Genomic DNA, 23756 nt, shown 5'->3' with positions numbered 1-23756 from the left:
GTGCCACCTCCACCGCAAATTTTACCAGCGGTCGGGGAGAAGTTGGATGGCTCTCGGGGAAGTAAGGCTTCTTCCCCAATGGGATGGTGGAAATCCATACTGAAGTGGCAACTTGACAGTGGTTACCTAAGAATACAAGTAGGGGGGCACTCTTGACTTGGAGCAGAAACATTGCCCCTCTCTCTCAACCTTTTCTGGAACCTTCAATGATCAGTGTATATTTACCCCTCTGCTCCTGCAACCCTTAAAAATTACACCCTTCATTTTATATTGCCACCTGCATTTTTTCTGCCTAAACAAATCATGTCACATTTCTCTGCATTAAGATTCATCTGCCACTTATCCATCTACTCCATCAACCTATCTACATATTTCTGAAGTTCTATACCATCCTTCTTGTGGATCACCATACTTCCAAGCTTTGTATCATCAACAAATTTTGAATGTCTGCTTTGCTCATCAGGGTCTTGATTATTAACATATAACAGGAAGACCAAGGTTCCTAACATTAACCCTGGGTAATTCCCAGTATCAACCTTCCTCCAGTCCAAAAAAAACATTAACTACAAACTCCCTCTTTCTGTCACTCAGCCAAATTCATATCCACTATTCTTTTTGTTTCATGAGACGTTGGTCACTCTGTCATGTGGCACTTTATTACACACCCTCTGTGCATTATAGCAATAACTTTACCCTTATCACCCTCTCTGTGACCTCATTAAAAACTCAAGCAAGTTACTTCATCACAAAATAAAAGCAGAGGTGATGCTGAATGGGACATGGGTGAAAAGGAAGGCCTGTGATAGGATGAAGCACAGGAAAGACTGAAGGACATGAGGAGGGAAATAGTTTTGAACGCAAACCGCCTCATTTTGTTTCCTTCTCTTTGCTGGTTTCGGTTTTCTTCTTTCAGTGGCAGCAGCATACTTCCTCTAGACACAGCTTTTATTTGCTTCTTTTCCTGCCAATCTCTATTCCCTAGGTCTTGGAGAACTTAGTTTACTGTTCTTCAATCTCTCAAAATAACCTTGTATTTGTAACCTTTATTTAGCCAGGTAGGTCAATTGAGAACCAATTCTAATTTACAATAACGGCCAAGAGGCCAATGCTGCAGCAGTAGAAATTACACAATGCAATTAAACACTAAAAACAATAAAATACAAATAGCAGCGAAAGGGAATTGATAGTTTAGCAAATATAAGTGTCAGTCAACAGAGCTTTAAACCCTTCAGCAAAAGGCATGCAAAGGAATAAAATTAGTTAGCTTCAGCTTCAGTTGTGTCTTGTAGTCATTCTTGCCTCACCGGCAGTGGGAGGCTGTGGTGTAATAGTATTGTTATTAGACTAGTGATGCAGAGACACAGGATTCAAATTCACGGCGGATTGTGAAATTTGAACTTATTAAAATCTTCAATTAAAAGTCTAATAATGACCAGGAAACCATTGTCAGTTGTCGTAAAAATCCATCTGATTCACTAGTGTCCTTTGCGGGGGGTCGGGGGTGCAGCGGTGAAATCAGCCATCCTTACCTGGACTGCCCTATGTGTGACTCCACAGTCACAGCAGTGTAGTTGATTGACTCTTAAATGCCCTCAGGATGGGCAGGCCAGTGGCACCCATATTCTATGAATCAATAAAAACTTTTTCCAGTTCTGATGAAAGGTAACAGACATGAAAAATTAACACTACATAGGTGCTGTCATGCCTGCTGAGTGCATCTGCCAGCATTTTTTGCTTTCATTTTAGTTGAACACAATTTGCCCTAATCAGATCCACAATGGCTTTCCTTCAGGCTGAAGTCAGTGGTTCTGATATCTTTGGCATCGAGGCAGTTTAAAGGGTAAATGGACGATTTATCCATTCTTCTGGAGACAGCAGTGCTGAGTTATTTTTTTTAAATTACACTCTGTGGCATCTGGATAGTCAAACTCAAAAGCCAGGATTCAAAACTGGAAAATTAGATGGAGAGAAAATAAACTACTCAGGATTTTGTTCTTTCAGCATCATTGGTTCTGGAGAGAACACTGATGCTTAAACACACATACATGGACTTCTCTTCAACTATCCAGTGAACCAATTATCATCATGGTGTATATACTTCAGTTATCTTGATTAGGTCTTTGCTGGGATTTCCTTTGTCAGCCAGTGTCCATTGTTCAAATGATTGTGTACTGGCTTGTATCCACCTAGTTATAGAACACAGAAAAACTACAGCACAAACAGGCCCTTCGACCCACAAGTTGCGCTGATTTTATCTCTACCTACTAGACTTACTTATAACCCTCAATCCTATTAAGTCCCACGTACTCATCCAGAAGTCTCTTAAAAGACCCTATTGAATTTGCCTCCACCACCACCAACAGCAGCCGATTCCACTCATCCACCACACTGAGTGAAAAACTTACCCCTGACATCTCCCCAGCACCTTAAACCTGTGTTCTCTCGTAACAACCATTTCAGCCCTGGGAAAAAGCCTCTGAGAATCCACCCGATCTATACCTCCCAACATCTTATACACTCTATCAGGTCACCTCTCATCCTTCGTCTCTCCAAGGAGAAAAGACCAAACTCCCTCAACTTAGCCTCATAAGGCATGCCACCCAATCCAGGCAATGTCCTTGTAAATCTCCTCTGCACCCTTTCAATAGCTTCCACATCCCTCCTGTAATGAGGCGACCAGAACTGAGCACAGTACTCCAAGTGGGGTCTGACTAGGGTCTTATAAAGCTGCAGCATTATCTCCCGGCTCCTAAACTCAATCCCTCGATTGATGAAGGCCAGCACACCATACGCCTTCTTAACCACATCCTCTACCTACGAGGCTGATTTAAGAGTCCTATGGACCCAGACCCCAAGGTCCCACTGATCCTCTACACTGCTAAGAGACTTGCCCTTGATATTATAGTCCTTCATCCCATTTCACCTGCCAAAACGGACCACTACACATTTAGCCGGGTTGAAGTCCATCTGCCACTTCTCCGCCCAGCCTTGCATCCTATGTCACACTGCAACTTCTGACATCCCTCCAAACTATCCACAACACCACCAACCTTCGTGTCGTCAGCAAACTTACCAACCCATCCCTCTACTTCCTCATCCAGGTCATTTATGAAAATTACAAACAGCAAGGGTCCCAGAACAGATCCTGGGGCACTTCACCAGTGACCGACCTCCATGCAGAAAAAGACCCATCTGCACCACTTCTGCAGGCAAGCCAGTTCCGGATCCAGAAGGCAACAGCCCCTTGGATCCCATGCCCTCTCATTTTCTCAAGAAGTCTTGCATGGGGGACCTTATCAAACGCCTTGATGAAGTCCATATAAACCACATCTACCGCTCTTCCTTTATCAATGTGTATAGTCACATTTTAAAAGAATTCAACCAGGCTCGTAAGGCATGATCTGCCTTTGACAAAGCCATGCTGACTACTTTTGAGTATACTAAACTTCTCTAAATATTCATAAATCCTGTCCCTCAGGATCTTCTCCATCAGCTTACCAAGCACTGAGGTTAGACTCACTGATCGGTAATTTCCTAGGCTATCCCTATTCCCCTTCTTGAATATAGGAACCACGTCCGCAATCCTCCGGAACCTCTCCCGTCTCCATTGACGACGCAAAGATCATCGCCAGAGGCTTTGCAATCTCTTCCCTCGCCTCCCACTGTAACCTGGGGCACATTCCATCCGGTCCCGGTGACTTATCTATCTTGGCGCTATTCAAAATTTTCAACACATCCTCTTTCTTAATGTTCACATACTCAATCTTTTCAGTCCGCCACAAGCCTGCAGCACAACCACCCAGATCTTTTTCTACCATGAATACCGAGGTAAAGTATTCATTAAGCACCTCTGCTATTTCTACCGATTCCATAGAAACTTTCCCACCTGCATCTTTTATAGGTCCTATTCCTTCACATCTCATCCTTTTACTCTTCACATATTTGCAGATTGCCTTAGGGTTTTCCTTAATCTTATCTGCCAAGGCCTTCTCATGACCTCTTCTGGCTCTCCTAATTTCCTTTTTAGGCTCCTTCCTACAACTCTCATGCTGAACCCACCTAATACTTCATTTTTACCGACTCTAGTATTGTTTCTCCCAATATTGTGTGTTATTATCTGTTAATCTGTTTAGCCTATAGGATTCCCATCATCACCAGAGAAAATTCCAGTGTTCCAAGAATCCAAACTCTCCCCACTATGACATAAGAACATAAGAAATAGGAGCAGGAGTAGGCCAACTAGCCCCTCGAGCCTGCCCCGCCATTGAACAAGATCATGGCTGATCTGAAAGTGGTTCAGTTCCACTTATCCGCCTGCTCCCCATAACCTTCAATTCCCTTATCGATCAGAAATCTATCTACCTGCGGCTTAAACATATTCATTGAGGTAGCCTCCACCACTTCAATGGGCAGAGAATTCCAGAGATTCACTACCCTCTGAGAGAAGAAGTTGAGAAGTCCTCAACTCTGTTCTAAACTGCAATCCCCCCCCAACCTTTATTTTGAGGCTGTGTCCTCTAGTTCTTGTTTCCTTTCTAAGTGGAAAGAATCTCTCTGCCTCTACCCTATCTAGCCCCTTCATTATCTTATATGTCTCTATAAGATCACTCCTCAGCCTTCTAAACTCCAACAAGTACAGGCCCAATCTACTCAATCTCTCCTCAGAAGCTAACCCCCTCATCTCCAGTATCAACCTGGTGAACCTTCTCTGTACTCCCTCCAAGGCCAATATATCCTTTCGCAAATAAGGGACCAAAATTGCACACAGTACTCTAGTTGCGGCCTCACCAGTACCTTGTACAACTGCAGCAAGACTTCCTTGCTTTTATATTCCATCCCCCTCGTGATAAAGGCCAACATTCTATTTGCCTTCTTGATCAACTGCTGCACCTACAAACTGAGTTTTTGCGATTCATGCACAAGGACCCTCAGGTCCCTCTGCATGCTGTAATTTATCACCATTTAAATAATAGTCCATTTCACTATTATTCCTTCCGAAGTGGATAACCTCACACCTGCCAACGTTATACTCCATCTGCCAGCTCCTCGCCCACTCACTCAGCCTATCCAAATCTCTCTGCAGACTTTCCGCATCCTCCACGCAATTCACTTTCCCACTCATCTGTGTGTCATCAGCAAACATCATTACCATACACTCGGTCCCCTCCTCCAGATCGTCTACGTATATGGTAAACAGTTAAGGCCCCAGCACCAATCCCCGCAGCACGCCACTAGTCACCAACTGCCAATCAGAAAAGCACCCATTTATTCTAACACACTTTCTGTTAGATAGCTAATCCACAACCCACGCTAACACTTTTACCCCCAACTCCAAGTACCTTAATCTTCTGCAGCAACCTTTTGTGATGCACCTTATCAAACGCCTTCTGGAAATCTAAAAACACCACATCCACTGGTTCCCCTCTGTCAACCGCACTCGTTACATCTTCATAAAAATCCAGTAAATTCGTCAAACACGACTTCCCCTTCATGAATCTATGCTGCATCTGCTCGATTGAACCATTTTTTTTCCAGATGTCCTGCTATTTCTTCTTTAATGATGGATTCCAGCATTTTCCCAACTACAGATGTTAAGCTAACTGGCCTGTAATTACCCGCCCTTTGTCTACTTCCATTTTTAAACAGTGGCGTCATGTTAGCTGTTTTCCAATCAGCCGGCACTTCCCCAGAATTCAGCACATTTTGATAAATTACTACTAATGCATCGGCTATTATTTCTGCCATTTCTTTCAGTACCCTGGGATGCATTCCATCCGGGCCCAGGGACTTGTCTACCTTTAGTCCTATTAGTCTACCAAGCACTACCTCTTTAGTAATAATAATCGTTTTAAGGACCTCACCCACTACGGTCCCATGACCATTAATGTTTGGTAAGCTTTTTGTGTCCTCTACCGTAAAGACCAACGCAAAAAACTTATGTAAGGCCTCGACCATTTCCTCATTTCCCATTATTAAATCCCCCTTCTCATCTTCTAAGGGTCCAACATTTACTTTAAGCACTCTTTTCCATTTTATATATTTGTAAAAACTTTTACTATCAGTTTTTATATTTTGCACTAGTTTAGTTTCATAATCTATCTTTCCTTTCTTTATTGCTTTCTTAGTCGTTCTTTGTGTTTTTTAAAGCTTGCCCAATCTTCTAATTCCCCACTAGTTTTGGCCACTGTGTATGCATCGGTTTTTAATTTAATATTCTCCTTTATTTCCTTAGTTATCCATGGCCCTTTTCTTACATTCTTACTTTATTACCGGAATATATTTTTGCTGAGTACTGTGAAAAATCTCCTTAAAAATCCTCACCTGTTCCTCAGCTGTCCTACCATCTAGTCTGCGCTCTGTCTACATTAGCCTCGTCCTATCGCACTCCCCTCTGTTCAAGCAGAGGACACTGGTTTGGGACCCTACTTTCTCACCCTCCGTCTGTATTAGAAATTCAACCATATTGTGATCGCTCATCCCAACAGGATCCCTCACAAGAATATCTTTAGTTCTACCTGTTTCGTTACACAGGACCAGATCCAAGATAACTCGCTCCCTTGTAGGTTCTGAAACATTCTGTTCGCAGAAACTATCCCGACGGCATTCTAAGAACTCTTCCTCAAGTCCACCACATCCGACTTGAGTCAACCAATCAATATGCCAGTTAAAATCCCCCATGATTATTGCCATTCTGTTTTTGCATGCATCCATTATTTGCTTGTTTATAGCCTGCTCCACCTCAAAATTATTATTTGGGGGCCTATAGACCACACCCACCAGTGACGTTCTCCCCTTACTATTCCTTATCTCCACCCACAATGATTCCACATTTTACTCCTCAGAGCCTATATCGTCTCTCACTACCACCCTGATGTTATCGTTAATTAATAGAGCCACCCCGCCTCCTTTTCCTTCCTGTCTATCCTTCAGAAATGTCTGATACATCTGGATATTCAGTTCCCAGTACTGATCACCCCACAACCACATTTCTGTAATGGCCACTAGATCATACCCATTTGTACTGATTTGTGCCACCAACTCATTCATTTTGTTTCAAATGCTTTGTGCATTCAGGTAAAGTGTCTTTATGCTAGCCTTAATCTGGACCCGATTTGTTGAAACGTTACTAACCTCTCCTGAGCCCTCGACTCCTTTAACTAGTCGAATGTCCTCATCATTAACCTGCACTCGTACCCCCTCCTTTACCTTTGACTTTGTAATTCCCCACACCCCCGAACCCTCCCCACCACTATTTAGTTTAAAACTCTATCTACGTCTCCCTATCTGACATCTCCCCATTTAACATTCACCTGCTCTATGCTATTTCTATATTTGTTTGCGCTTGGTACCGGGAGTAATCCGAGATTAGACAGTTCAAAAGTTGGAATTTCTTGCCTCTTCCTCTGCCCCCCTCCTCCCCCCACCCCCAAATTCAGACTACAGGACCACATCTGTCCTTAGAACCATAGAATCCTGCAATGCAGAAGGAGGCCATTCAACCCAACAAGTCTGCACCAACCACAACCCACACACGTCCATGTACTTATCCCCATAGCTCCATGTACTCACCCTAGCTAGTCCCCTGATACTAAAGGGCAATTTAGCCTGGCCAATCCAACTAACCGGCACATCTTTGGAGCGTGGGAGGAAACTGGAGCACCCGGGAGGAAACTCACACAGACAGGGGAAGAATGTGCAAACTCCACACAGACAGACACCCAAGCCAGGAATCAAACCCAGGTCCGTAGCGCTGTCAGTAGGTAGTGATAAACACTGTGTCATCCTCGCTACCCATGTGAACTATGACTGCAGTTGTTCACCCTCCTCCCTCAGCGGCATCCTTGGCCCTTTAACTAAGGAGGCAACACACCATCTTAAATTCATGTCCCTAACCACAGAAATTAAAGTTTTAAAAGTTTAAAGTTCAAGTAGTTTACATTAACACTGTATTTTAATTGTGAAAATCCCCTAGTCGCCACATTCTGGTGCCTGTTTGGGTACACCGAGGGAGAATTGGCAAGGCCAATGCACATAACTAGCACATCTTTTGGGCTGTGGGAAGAAACCAGAGCCCCCGGAAGGAACACATGCAGTCACGGGAGAAAGTGCAAAGTCCGCACAGACAGTGACCCAAGCCGGGAATCGAATCCTGGTCCCTGATGCTGTGAGGAAGCAGTGCTAACCACTGTACCAATCATCCCATTTGTGTACAGTTCTGGTCACCCTATTATAGAAAGGATATTATTAAACTAGAAAGAGTGCAGAAAAGATTTACTAGGATGCCACCGGGATTTGATGGTTTTGAGTTATAAGAGGCTGAATAGACTGGGGCTTCTTTCCCAGGAGCGAAGGACGTTCTGCAGTGATCTTATAGAGATCTATAAAATAATGAGGGGTAGAGATCAGGTAGATAGTCAGCATCTTTTCTCAAAGGTAGGGGAGTCTAAAACTAGAGGACATTGGTTTAAAAGGGAAGAGATACAAAAGGGTCCAGGGCAAAATTTTTTCACTCAGAAGCTGGTGAGTGTCTAGAACAAGCTGCCAGAAGCAGTAGTTGAGGCTGGTACAATTTTGTCTTTTAAAATGCTTTTAGACAATTACATGGGCATAGAGGGATATGGGTGGATATGAGGAAAAATATTTTTACCCAGAGGGTGGTGACGGTCTGGAATGCACTGCCTGGGAGGATGGTTGAGGCAGGTTGTCTCACATCCTTTAAAAAGTACCTAGATGAGCATTTGCATGTCATAACATTCAGGGCTATTGGCCAACTATTGGTAAGTGGAATTAGATGGAAGTTCAGGTGTTTCTCGCATGTTGGTGCAGACTCAATGGGCCAAAGAGCCTCTTCACACTGTATGATTCTAATGAGAAGCAGCAACTGAAAGAAATTGTTAATTACTAGAAAAATGATGTAGGAAAATTAATGGAACAGAAATGTGATAAATCCTCAAGATCTGATCATCTACATCCCAGGATACTAAAGGAGGTGGTCATTGGAATAGTCGGTTATCATCTTCCAAAATTCTATAGGTTCCGAAATAGTCCCAGCAGATTGGAGGATGGCAAATATAACCCTACTATTTAAAAAAGGGAGGAATTACAGACCAGTAAGCCGCACATCAGTGGTAAGGAAAAAAGTTAGACTCTATTATAAAAGATACGATAACAGGTCACTTATAAAATAGGAATTAGGCAAAGTCAACATGGATTTATGAAAGGGACATCTTTTGACAAACCTACTGGAGTCTTTTGAGGATGTAACTAGTAGAATAGATGAGTGTGAACCAGTGGATGTGCTGTATTTGTATTTTTAGAAAGCTTTTGATAAAGTTCCAATCAATGCAAAATTAAAGTGCCTGAAATTGCGGGTGATATATTGGCATGGATTGAGAATTGGTTAGCAGAGTAGAAACAGATTAGGAATAACAGGGTATTTTTTGAAGTGGCAAGCAATGATAAGTGAGGCCCCACAGAGATCAGTGCTTGGGCCCCACCTGTTCACAGTACACATCAATGATTTGGATGAGGGAACCAAAAGTAATGTTTCCAAGTTTGCTGACGACAAAACTTGGTAGAAACGTGAGTGATGAGGAGGATGTTACAAGATTTCAAGGCGTTTTAAACAAGTTGAGTGAAATACAGACAGCGTATAATGGGGATAAGTATGAAGTTATCCAATTCAGTTGGAAAAACAGAATGGCAGAGTATTATACAGGTTGGAAAATGTTGACAAAAAAAGGGACCTGGGTATCCTGGTACACCAGTCACTGAAAGCAAGTAAGCAATTAGGAAGGCAAATGCAACGTTGGCCTGCATTGCAAGAGGATTTACGTACAGGAGAAAGGATTTTGATTTATTATTGTCACATATATTAACATATAGGTGAAAAGTATTGTTCCTTGCATGCTATATGGACAAAGTATACCGTTCACAGAGAAGGAAAGGAGAGAGTACAGAATGTAGTGTTACACTTATAACTAGGATGTAGAGAAAGATCAATTTAATGCAAGGCAAGTCCATTCAAAAGTCTGACAGCAGCAAGGAAGGAGCTATTCACGAATCAGGCGCAGGTGACCTCAGGCTTTTGTATCTTTTTCCCAAAGAAGGTGGAAATCAGAATGTTAGGGATGCGTGGGGTCCTTGATTATGGTGGCTGCTTTGCTAAGGCAGCAGGAAGTGTAAACAGAGTCAATGGATGGTGGGCTGGTTTGCATGATGGATTGGGCTACATTCACAATCTTTTGTAGCTCCTAGCAGTCTTGGACAGAGCAGGAGCCATACAAGCTGTGATACAACCAGAAAGAATGCTATGATGCATCTGTAAAAGTTGGAGAGAGTCATAGCTGATATGCCTTTCCTTAGTCTTCTGAGAAAGTAGAGGCATTGATGGACTTTCTTAACTATAACGTCAGCATGGGGGAACCACGACAAGTTAGAGGTGATCTGGACACCTAAAAACTTGAAGCTCTTGACCCTTTCCACTTCAATCCCATTGACGTAGATGGGGGCACGGTCTCCTTTACGCTTCCTGAAGTCGATATCAATCTCCTTTGTTTTACTGACATTGAGGGAGAGATTATTGTTGCCACACCAGTTCACCCAGATTCTCTAACTCATTGGTGTACTCTGTCTTATCACTGTTTGAGATCCAACCCACTGCAGTGGTCCGTCAGCAAACTTGAAAATCGAATTGGAGGGGAATTTGGCCACACAGTGATAGGTGTATAAGCAATATATTAGGGAGCTTAGAACACAGCCTTGTGGGCACCAGTGTTGAGGAAGATTGTGGAGGAGGTGTTGTTGCCTATCCTTACTGATTGTGGTCTGAGAGTTAGGAAGTTCAGGATCCAGTCACAGAGGGAGATGCCGAGGCCCACGCCACAGAGTTTGGAGATGGGTTTTGTGGAAAAAGTAGTGTTGAAGGCTGAGCTGTAGTCAATAAATAGGAGACTGACATAGGTGAGCTTGTTATCTGGGTGTTCCAGGGTTGAGTGTAGGACCAGGGAAATGGAGTCTGCTGAGGACCTGTTGCGGCGGTAGGCAAGCTATAGTGGATCTAGGTAGTCCAGGAGGCTGGAACTGATTCGTGCCATGACTAACTTTTCAAAGCACTTCATAATGATGGATGTCAGAGCCATCGGCCAATAGTCATTAAGGCACGCTGCTTGATTTTTCTTAGGTACTGGGATGATGGTTGTCTTCTTAAAGCAGATAGGGACCTCAGATTGTTGTGAAGAGAGGTTGAAGATGTCTGTGAATACCCCCGCCTGCTGATCAGCACAGGATCTGAGTGCATGCCCGGATCCCCATCTGGGCCACTTTCTGTGGGTTGACCTTCAGGAAAGCTGTTCTGACTTCTGCAATGGTGACCCCAGATACAGGTTCATCCAGGGGTTCCACGGTGGAGGGCATGCTCTCGCTGATCTCTTGCTCAAAACAGGCGTGGAATGTATTGAGCAGGGAGGGATGCATTGGAACCGGCAATTTAACAAGCTTTCATCTTGTAGCCCGTTATGTTTTGCAGACCTTGCCATAGTCGGTGAGAGTTGGAGCAGTTAGCCTGGGACTCTAGCTTAGTCCAGTACTGTCTTTTGGCATCTTTGATGGATCTCCTTAGATCATATCTGGCGTATCTGGATGGTCTTATTGCAGCTGTACAGAGCCTTGGTGAGACTATACCTCAAGTATTGTGTACAGTTTTGGTCTCCTTTCCTACAAAGTGATATACTTGCCATAGAGGGGGAGCAGCAAAGGTTCACCAGGCTGATTTCTGGGACAGCAGGATTGTTATATGACAACAGATTAGATCAACTGGAGCTGGGTTCATTGACGTTTAGAAGAATGAGAGGAGATCTTACTGAAATGTACAAAATCTTGGCAGGACTGGGCAGACAGGATGGAGGGGTGTTGTTTCCTCTGGGTGATGGGGGTCTAGAACACAAGGTCACAGTTTTAGGATGCAGGGTAGACCACTTAGATGAAGAGAAAGTTGTTCACTCAGAAAAGAGTGAACCTATGGAGTTTTCTACCACAGCTGTGTACGCCAAGTCACAAAATATATTTAAGAAGGAAATAGACAGATTTCTGGACTCAGAAGTGTCAAAGTGTATGGAGAGGGTGTTGCAGTATGGTTTTGAAATAGGGGATCAGCCATTTCATGTCGAATGGCAAAGCTGGCTCAAAAGGCTGAACAGGCCATGCTTGCTCCCATTTTCTGTGTTTAAAAATGTTTACAACACTCTGGAATTTGAAGGTCTACATGTTAACTTTTTGGAGATGGGAGGTGGCTGGTAGGGGTGGGAATGGACACCAGTTATAAGAACATAAGAAATAGGAGCAGGAGTAGGCCATCCAGCCCTTCGAGCCTGCCCCGCCATTCAATAAGATCATGGCTGATCTGTCGCTGCTCAGTTCCACTTTCCCGCCCTCTCCCCATAACCCTTAATCCCCTCTCCTATCAAAAACCCATCAACCCGCGTCTTAAAAATATTTAGCGAGGCAGCCTCCAGCACTTCAACGGGCAGAGAATTCCAGAGATTCACCACCCTTTGACTGAAGAAGTTCCTCCTCAACTCCGTTCTAAACCGCCCCCCTTTTATCTTGAGGCTGTGCCCCCTAGTCCTACTGTCTTTTTTGAGCGGGAAGAGTCTTTCCACCTCTATCCTATCCATCCCATTCATCATCTTATACGTCTCAATGAGATCTCCTCTCATTCTTCTAAACTCTAACGAGTACAAGCCCAGTTTATTCAGCCTCTCCTCATAGCTCAACCCCCTCAACTCCGGTATCAGCCTAGTAAACCTCCTCTGCACTCCCTCCAAGGCCAAAATATCTTTGCGCAGGTGCGGCGCCCAAAAATGCACACAGTACTCCAGTTGCGGCCTCACCAATGCCCTATACAGCTGCAGCAAGACCTCCCTACTTTTATATTCAATCCCCTTCGCTGTGAAGGCCAGCATCCCATTCGCCTTCCTGACCACCTGCTGCACCTGCAAGCTGGGTTTTTGCGACTCATGCACAAGGACCCCGAGGTCCCTCTGCACCGTCGCCTGCTGCAGTTTTTCAATAATATCACTGAACTAGTAACCTAAAGGCCCAGGCTAATGCCCTAGGGACAAGTGTTCAAATCCCACTATGGCGACTGGTAAAATTTAAATTCAATTAATAAATCTGGAATATAAAGCTAATCTCAGTAAGGTGGCCATGAAACTATTGATTTTTGTAAAAATGCGTCTGGTTCTTTAGGGAAGGTAATCCTTACCTAATCTGGTCTACATGTGACTCCAGACCCACAGTAATAAGGTTGATTCTTACCTGCCCTCTAAAATTCACAAGCAATAGGCTTTGGCAATAAATGTCAGCCTTGCCAGTGACACCTGCATTCAATAAAAGAATAAACTGTGGGATAAGTTCCCAAAAGAAACATAATAAATTGTGAGCAATCTCTGGACTACTAAATCAGTTTTTTGTACCCAGGAGGATCACTACAGGACAGCAACCAACTCTTGCTACTTTTTTTCCACATAAAGTTCAATGAATTAGTGAAAAGTTTTTAAAAAGGTCTGAATTTCATTTGCATTAAGTGATATTTTGTAAAGTAGAAAACAGTGAAATAGAGAGCTAGATATTGGTATGGCTCAGCGAGAAGGAACATTTTTAAGACGGGGAGAAGTACTAAGCAGAATTTCACAATCATTTCCGTTGCTGAAAAAGTAATTGCCACTGCACATGCTCTACATTTATTGCTCAGAGCACAGGTCAGGTAGTCTTGCTGAATCACGAAACCTGTGGGTGCACCTACACCACAAGGACTGCAGTGGTTCAAGAAGGCAGTTCACCACCACCTTTTCTAGGGCAATAAAAGGATGGGCAACAAATCATGGCCTAGACAGTGACGCCCCATCCCGTAAAAGGACAGAAATGAACTTGTACTGAGGATAGGGAAGAGACGATTAAGTGATTGTGATTCAGAGGAACACAGTCCCTCCTCATGTATCACACCTCACCCTGAAATACAAGCTACTGCTGCACCACATTGGCTTGAGATCACTGGAGTTACAACACTGACTCACGAGTGACTCACCCAGCAGTTCCGCGCAGTCTGTAACCGTACTGTTATCAAAAATACATATACAGTACGTGCTGAATTATAGGGTGTCGAAATCTAGATAATGTGTACACAATTCTGCCAAGGTTGGCTCACTTGCACAATCCTACTTCCCACACTGGAGCATGATGCAAGAAAACAGATCACTGGGAGGTGCCACAAGAGCATAATTCAGTGCAGTTCATCTGAAAACATCAAAGAAAGAATGAGCAATTTGGGGATGAGCAACACCCTGGATTTAATTATTGCGCTGAAATTAGGGTTACTCTTTATATATGTACTTTTCTGTCAATTATTGGTTTTATTTGGCAGCCAGCATAAGCATAACAGCAACATTACAACTTTATTTTTTGTTTGTAGCGCATTTACTGGAATAAATGTCAAGACACTGCACAGGATAGAGAAAAAACAAGTAGAAATACATGCTGTACCACTGCGGGTGGGATGGGTGGGGATGGCACAGAGAATAAAATGAAGAGTGATCACCAAATACTTGGTCAGAAATAAGTTCAAGGAGAGGGGAGAAATATTAAAAAAAAAGTGTCTGGGGGCATTTTTTTTCATACAGCGGGTAGTGAGTGTCTGGAACAAGCTGCCAGAGGTAGTAGTAGAGGCGGGTACAATTTTACCTTTTAAAAAGCATTTAGATAGTTACATGTGTAGGATGGGTATAGAGGGATACGGGCCAAATGAAGCAATTGGGGCTAGCTTACTGGTAAAAACTGTGGTGTGGACAAGTTGGACTGAACGGCTTGTTTCCATGCTGTAAACCTCTATGACTCTACGTAACAGCAGATTCTGCTGTTGAAGGTAGCAGCATCTGCAATGTTTTTTGACACCACACATTAATTTTTTGGAGCCCCCAGTGGGAAATGTAGAGGTGGAAAAGTAGAGAGTGGTGGGAGGCTTGTGAAGATTCCAGACAAACACAGCCAAAAGTTCTTTGACCAGTGGGCACATCAAGAGGCAAACATTGAGAAAGGTTTCAGAGATAGGGTGGAGTGTGATTCTAAAGGAGAAGGTGAAAGTTTTAAAGCTAATCATGGTGAGGTGGGCAGTGTGGACATAAGGCAGGGCACCTGAGTCATTCACAAAATCACAGAATGGTTGCTGCATCACAGGAGCTCCTTCAGCCCAGCGTATCACGTTGACCCTCTGAAAGAGAAATTTATCTTGCGCCACTCCCTTGCCTTTCTTCCCCCCAGACTTTTCCTTTTCAGAAAATGGATCAAATTTCCTTTTCAATACATCATTAGATCCTGCCTTCAACACACTCTTTGCTGCACCCCTTCTTATGCCTTCATATCTTTCTTAAAGTGTAGTGCACAGAACTAAATGCAATATTCCAGTTAAGGACAAAGCTGTCAGTTTTATATAGGCAGCCGAAGATAAGCAAAAGTGACACTGGGGGATGCAAAATAAGTCTAGAAATAACAAAATTAATTTACAGGATATGGGCATCACTGGCTCAGCCAGCATTTATTGCCCATCCCCGATTTCCCTTGAGACGGTGGTGGTGAGCTGTCTTCTTATTATCAAATAAATCGGTTGGACTAAAACCTGGTGTTGTCAGACTTTTTACTGTGTTTACGCCAGTCCAACGCCGGCATTCCCACTTCTTGAACGACTGCAGTTCGCTTGGTGCAAGTACACCCATAGTCCTGTTAGGGAAAGATGTGGCACCTCAGTAGAGGTTGGGACAGAAATGGGCAACATTGCTGGGATAGAAAATCATCTTGGAGACTGTTAAGACATAGAGCATAGAACATAGAACATAACAGCGCAGTACAGGCCCTTCGGCCCTCAATGTTGCTCCGACCAGTGGAACCAATCTAATGACCCTCTAACCTAAATTCTTCCAATGTTATCCATATGCCTATCCAATGACCATTTCAATGCCCTTAAAGGTGGCAAGTCCACAATGACTGTAGGCAGGGCATTCCATGCCCTTACTACCCTGAGTAAAGAGCCTACCTCTGACATCCGTCCTCTAATTATTATCCCTCAATTTAAAGCTATGTCCCCTCGTGTTAGCCATCAGCATCCGAGGAGAAAGGCTCTCACTGTCCACTCTATCTAATCCTCTGATCATCTTGTATGCCTCAATTAGATCACCTCTTAACCTTCTTCTCGCTAACGAAAACAACCTCAAGTTCCTCAGCCTTTCCTCATAAGACCTTCCCACCATACCAGGCAACATCCTGGTAAACTTCCACTGCACCTTTCCAATGCTTCCACATCATTCTTATAATGCGGCGACCAGAACTGTACGCAATACTCCAAGTGCAGCTGCACCAGAGTTTTGCACAGTTGCAACATGATCTCACGGCTCCGAAATTCAATCCCTCTACCAATAAAAGCCTACGACTTCTTAACAACCTTATCAACCTGGGTGCCAACTTTCAGGGATCTATGCACATGTACATCGAGATCTCTCTGCTCATCAACACTACCAAGAGTCCTTCCATTAGCCCAATATTCTGTAATCTTGTTACTCTTTCCAAAGTGAATCACCTCACACTTTTCCGCATTAACTTTCATATGCCACCTCTCAGCCCAGCTCTGCAGCTTATCTACGTCCCTCTGCAAACAGTAACATCCATCCTCACTGTCTACAACTCCTCCAACTTTAGTGTCATCTGCAAATTTACTAACCCATCCTTCTACACCCTCATCTAGGTCATTTATGAAAATAACAAACAGCAGCGGCCCCAAAACGATCCCTGTGGTACACCACTAGTAACTGAACTCCAGGTTGAATATTTCCCATCAACCACCACCCTCTGTCTTCTATCAGCTAGCCAATTCCTGATCCAAACTGCTAAATCGCCCTTGATCCCATGCATCCGTATTTTCTGCAGTAGCTGACCATGGGAAACCTTATCAAATGCTTTGCTAAAATCCGTATACAGCACGTCAACTGCTTTACCCTTATCCACCTCTTTATCAGCCCTGTCTGATTAAGCTCAGTTCTGGGTCAAAAAGTTTGACCCAGATAAGGTTTTGTAATCCGAGTTAACGTAACCAATGGCCTAGGAGATGCACATTCAGGTATGCCAGGGAAATTGAGTTTATACCTGGGGCAGGTAACAAGGACTGTTTTTTTTGATGATCAGTTGGAGGAAATTTTAACAAAGTCATGACTTAATCTACTGAACTCTGACAGAAAAGCATAATCAGGGCAAATAGCGGAGTTGTTGCTGAATGTCAAACTATACTTAAGGAAGGTGATCATCTATCTGCGGATATCGGGATCACATTTCAACAGTCGGGCATGAGACCCATGAGGAAAAGGGAACTGGGAGAAGATGGCCAAAAGTATAGCTTGAAGTGGTAAGTTATAAGAAGGATTTTGAAGTTGCAGAAAGATGTTGGACTTTGAAACAAAATTTAAGAAGGGATGTTTGGAATGCAGTAGCAAGAAGCTAAAAGCTTGCCCACAAATTGGAATACAGACCAGAAAAAATTTTGGAAAAGTGTAGATCAATTAGAAAGATGGTGGGGGAGGGGCAGAGGTAAGAAATTTAGGCTGGAACAGGATGCAAACGTGGCAAGGGCATGGAAGGATTTGAAGCCAAGGACAACGATTTGTAAATCACTGCACTAGAAGACAGGGAGCCAGTTAAAAGTGGCCGGATGTGCAATCTGAAGCTTAGCGCAGGTCTAAGCAGTTTGCACACCTTTGAAGTGAGCTGGAGACTGCTTCTCTAAGGGTAAAGGATTAAATCAGGAGCTGAAATATAGTTTCTGTCAGCGACTGACTAGCGTACACTCATTGCTTGTCAGTACTGTAAGACATTCTGGCTCATGCACAACTGGATACCAAACACTGTTGAGCCTAAAGCCAATCTGGTTCTCCCCTACAGGTGGGTATGGAAGACAATGCAACACGCTGCAACAAGGAATTAAGTATATTAGTGGAGAGGTAAAGACTGCCATCATAAAATTGCCTCTTAAGTGCCTCAGTGGTTAGTACTACTGCCTCTCAGTGCCAGGGACAGTGCTTGAATCACTGTCTGTGTACAGTTTGCACATTCTCCCCGTGTCTGCATGGGTTTCCTCCCACAGTCTGAAAGATGAGCTGATTAGATGCATTGACCCGAACAGGCGCCGGAATGTGGCGACTAGAGAAGTTTCACAGTAACTTCATTGCAGTGTTAATGTAAGCCATACTTGTGCATAATAAACTTTACAAGATGTGTAGGTCAGGTAGATTAGCCAGGTAGATTAGCCATGGGCGATTGTGGGGGTGTGGGGATAGGGCAGGGATATGCCCTGAGTATGATACTCTGTCAGAAAGTTGGCGCAGACTCGATGCGCTGAATGGCCTCCTTCTGTAGCGATTCCATGAATAGGCTACTTGCAAACATCACATACGTACATAGTAAAGGTGAATTCTTGTCTGCAGAACATATTAACAAAAATTAAGGGTGCATAGGATTGGGCAAATAGGGAATGGGTTTGGAGCAAGGAAACAGAGATAATGGACAAAATATATCCAAAAGTAGCATACTATGAATAGTGGGAATCTGAAGATTTTCGTTATAGTTATGAATGATTTGGATGAAAAGAATAGCAAGAAATATATTTAAATTTACTCAATTAGGTGGTACTGCAATTAGTATGGATGGAATCAAAAAGCTGTAAAGGGACAGTGTTGGATTTGACAAGTGGTAAAAATATGGCAAATGGCATTCAGTGTGGGTAAGTGTGAGGTCATCCACTTTGGACCCAAGAAAGTTAAACAGCAAGATACTTGGAACTGTGGATGAACAGAGAGATTTAGAGATCTAAATGCAACGAAAGCAAGTGGAGAGGTACAAAATGATGAATGGAATATTGGCCTTTATTTCAAGAGAGCTGGAATATAAAAGGATGGAAGTTCATTTCCTGCTGCTAAAGATTCAATTAGACCCTATTTGAAATACCACATTCACTTTGGGCACTGCACTTCAGGAAGGATACATTTTTCTTGGAATGGAGCAGGCTCACAGAGACAAGTGGCCTATTCATAGGAGGAGACCATTCAGCCTATTGAGTGTGCACCAACTCACTGACAGAGCATCATACTCAGGCCCTCCCCCTGTGCCCTATCCCCACACATTTACTATGACTAACCCACCTAACCTACACATTCTGGGACACCAAGGAGAAATTTTTACTTTGGCCAATCCTCCTAGTCTGTGCAACTTTAAACTGTGGAAGATAACCAGAGCACCCGGAGGAAACCCACACAGGTAGAGGGAGAAGGTACAAACTCCACACAGACAGACCCGAGGCCGGAACTGAACCGGGAACCCTGATGCTGCGAGGCAACAGTGGTAAGGACTGTGCCATCATGCCTAACTAGTATGTTCCCCAGAATTATACCTGCACTAAAAGGATTGGAAAGGGGAGGGATGCATAGACTAGATTTTTATTCCTTTGAACGTACAAGATTAAAGGGTGACCTAATTGAGTGTTTAAGATGATTAGATAATGTCAGCTACTGCTCAGTGAATAAAACTCTTGTTTCTGACTGAATAAGTTTTGGATTCTAGTTCAGCATAAAAACCTGGGCTGACATTCCAGCACAGAGGGGGTGCTACACTGTTGAAGATGCCGTTTTTCAGAGGAGACATTAATCCTGCACTCGCGGATGGCATAAAAGATCCCATGGAAATATTTCAAATAGAAATGGGATTAATATTTATCCCCCAATCCATATTACTGAAAAAGCAGGCTATCTGGTCACTCTCACATTGCTGCCTGTGAAGCTGACACTACTCAATTGGCTGCCACATTTCCTATATCACAGTGATGGTATGTGACATAGTGCTCATGTTACAGGACCGATGATCTGGAAATATGAGCTCAAATCCCATTACATTAATTGAATTTAAATTTCTTAGCTAATTAAATAAAGATAAAATGGAAAAAAAAAGAACGCTAGTCTCATAATGGTGACCGTGAAACTATATTTGAGGAAGTAAAGCTACTACTCTTTTCTAATTTAACCTATGTGACAACAGGCCTACAGCAACATGCCTTGGGTGTGGAGCTTGCACATTCTCCCACTGTCTGCATGTGTTTCCTCCGGGTGCTCCAGTTTCCTCCCACAGTCCAAAACATGCGCAGGTTAGGTGAACTGGCTATGCTGAATTGCCCCTTCGTGCCCAAAGATGTGCAAATTAGAGGATTAGCAGGTAAATATGTGGGGTTACAGGGGATAGGGCCTGGTTGGGATGCTTTCTCAGAAAGTCAGTGAAGATGTGATGGGCTGAATGGCCTTCTTCTGTACAGTAGGAACTCTATCGCTCTTAAGGTGATGTTGAACAGTTGCTTGGTCCAGTCTTCACCCAATATCTGCACACATACATTGTTTAGCAAAAGGTACCAGAGCAGCAGTGTAACTAATGTCTCATCCCCACAAATATTATCTGAAGGTACCAAGCATTGCATCCCTACCATCCTTTAAGATTTAGTAGAACAGTACCTCTTAATACTGCTGCTGTTGACAATCTATCTTGTCTAGAATTCCAATTTGACATCCTAAGCTTTGGTTGATACTGCAAGCCTATTTCAGCACATTCAGCTGCTGGTTACTATCTGGCGTGGAAGGTTCACTAAAGCAGCTGAATTTAGCACTAATCATTTTAATATCTACCGACAGCGAAATATGGCCTCAAAAGATTAGTACAGGGAGGAACACTTCGGCGCTTTTTTGAAAATTAACTTGCAGTGGGGGAGGAATGTGTCAGAAATCATCATCTTCCCTCTGACTAAATGATCACTATGTTACTACCAAATTAGTTGTCTCCACAAAATCAACCCTAACCTGAAAAATGGCACTACTTCTCAGAATTCCCATTCCCCGTATTCCGACTCCCCTCTACAATCAGCTGCAGTCTGTCAAAATTCAGAATACAGTCATTCTGGAAAAGTCTTTACACCCTCTACGACTGTCTGCTAAATCCTAACTCTTGATCAGCTCAATTATCTCACATCTAGCAGTCTGTTTGAGCGGGTACCTGATTCGCTATCTGAAACATGCGCACTCTATTACGAGTGCACTGTAATTGCAGTGTGCAATTATCCACAGGATGCACTGCAGCAATTCAGCAGAGTTTCAACAGCGTCTCACAAACCCATGACCTTTACCAGCTACAAGGCAGCAGACACAAGGGAACATCGTCATCAAATTCCCCTGCAAGTCCCTCATCACCTTGACTCATCATTCCTTCATCGTTGCAGTTTCAAAACCAGGAACACCCGACTTGACAACAAAGTGAAAGTATCCTGGCCCATGTCTGAAAATTATCATCTCTGAAGGGCAATGATAATAAAATGCTGATCTTGTCAGAAAGGTCCATATGCCAAGAATCAATAACTGAGAAAGATCTTTCCCTTGTCTACCCAAAATAATAATCCAAGAATCCTCAGTAAAACCTCCCTCCCCCAGGGCCTTCATTTCCCTTCCACTTGATCAGTACCCCGAGTCACTTCACTCGAAATGCACCAGCCCAATACTTACAAGGAGATATAATCAACCTCAAAAAGAGCCTGGAGCAATATGGCTCCCTGGCCACTGCAGTAATATGAAGGCCCCACTCTTCCAGCCCAAGCACCAGTCGTAACATCCCACCCAGAAACCAGACTGACATTCCCCTCCTTCCAAAATTCCCAGAACCCACGGGCACATGACAATATTGCCTCCTCCAAACCCAGAGTCACATCTCTCCAAAATACATCAGTAAATTCCTCACCCCTCAGAAAATGTTCCATCCCACACCGATAACATGCAGTAACATCCTCCTGTATCTCCTGTAATGCCACCACATCCCCCCGCACCTCCTGCCCGACCCCCCCCCCCACCAACACCTGCGCTAATACCACTCCCCCGACCCACCACACTCCCAGTACCCGTGCTACCACCACCAACACCATCCCCCCCACCCCCTGGCACCTGCGCTACCACCGCACCCACCCGCCCCCCCCCCCCCCCGCCCCAAGGCACCTAGGCTAGAACCACACCCCCACCCCACCCAGCACCTGGGCTGGCACTGCACCCCCAGCACCAGGGCCAGAACCGTGCCCCCACCCCAAGCACCTGGGCTAGCACCGCGCCACTGCCCCCCACACAACCGCCGCACGTGGGCTAGCACTGCGCACCTCTCCAGCACCTGGGCTAGCACCACGCACACTCCCCCCAGCACCTGGGCGAGCACGGCAACTGCCCACCCCAGCACCTGGGTTAGCACCGCACCCTCCACCCACAACACCTAGGCTAGCACCAACCCCCTACCCCCCAGCACCTGCGCTACCACCACCCCCTCCCCCAACCCCAGGCACCTGGGCTATAACTATCCCCCCACCAACGCCAGGCACCTGGGCAACCACCACCACCACCACCAACCCCAGGCACCTGGGCTACCACCTCCCTCAACCCCAGGCACCTGGGCTACCACTGCCCCGCACCCCCAGGCTCCTGGGCTAGCAAACCGTCACCTGGTACCTGGGCTAGCACCACCCACCCCCATCTGGCACCTGGGCTAGCACTGCCACCCCAACCCCCCAGCATCTGGGCTAGCATCACCTTCCCCAACCCCTGGCACCTGGGCTAGCACTGCATGCCCCATCGGCACCTGGGCTAGCACTGCCACCCCAACCCCCCAGCATCTGGGCTAGTGTCACCTTCCCCAACCCCTGGCACCTGGGGTAGCACTGCATGCCCCATCGGCACCTGGGCTAGCACTGCCTTCCCCACCTCCCGGCACCTGGGCTAGCACCGCACGCCCCACCGGCACCTGGGCTAGCACCCTACTCCCAACACCCCTAGCACCTGGGCTATCACCACCAACCCCCCCCACCCACAGGCACCTGGGCTAGCACACCCCCCGCCACCTGGGTTAGCCCTGCATCCCCCCCACACCCAGCACCTGGTCCAACACCGCACCACCCACCCCCCACACCCAGCACCTGAGCTAGCACGCCCCCCCACCACCCGACACCTGGGTTAGCACCACGCCCCACCCCTAACATCCCCAGCACCTGGGCTAGCACACTGCCACCCGCCCTCCCCCCAACCCCTGCACCTGGGCCAGCACTGGGCTCCCCCACCCGCACCTGGGCCAGTGCCGCACACCCCCCAGCACCTGGTCTAGCACCATGCACCCCCAGTACCCAGGTAGCGCCACCCAACCCCACCCCAGCACCCAGGCTAGCACTGTGCCCTAACCCCCCACACACCTGGCACTCGGGCTAGAACCGCACCCCACCCCAGCACCTGCACTAACAAACCACTCCCCACCCCAGCACCGAGTCTAGCGCCATGCACCGCCACCCAGCACCCAGGCTAGCGCTGCGCTCTGTCCCCACCACTCAGGCTAGAATCATGCCCCACCCCCTGGCACCTGCGCTAACGCCGCAGCCCTGCCCTAACACTGCACCCCCCCTGGCACCAGCACTAACACCGCAGCCCCCTGCACTAACACTGCACCCCCCCTGGCACCAGCACTAACACCGCAGCCCCCTGGCACCAGCACTAACACCGCAGCCCCCTGCCCCCTGCACTAACACTGCACCCCCCCTGGCACCAGCACTAACACCGCAGCCCCCTGGCACCAGCACTAACACCGCAGCCCATTGACACCTGTGCTAACACCAC

At 45.4% G+C, this 23756-nt stretch overlaps 1 protein-coding gene across 2 annotated transcripts in view; it reads right to left on the bottom strand.

Annotated features, from left to right (window-relative positions):
- The window catches only part of LOC145339136 (methyl-CpG-binding domain protein 2-like), a 110373-nt gene that overhangs the window by 86290 nt on the left and 327 nt on the right, over positions 1-23756 (bottom strand). The window lies entirely within an intron of this gene.

This window comes from Carcharhinus amblyrhynchos, chromosome 1, assembly GCF_965287045.1.
Source record: "Carcharhinus amblyrhynchos chromosome 1, sCarAmb.v2.hapA, whole genome shotgun sequence".
NCBI lineage: Eukaryota > Metazoa > Chordata > Chondrichthyes > Carcharhiniformes > Carcharhinidae > Carcharhinus > Carcharhinus amblyrhynchos.
Note: the sequence above shows the minus strand (reverse complement) of the source record. Positions and strands in the feature narration are given on the sequence as shown.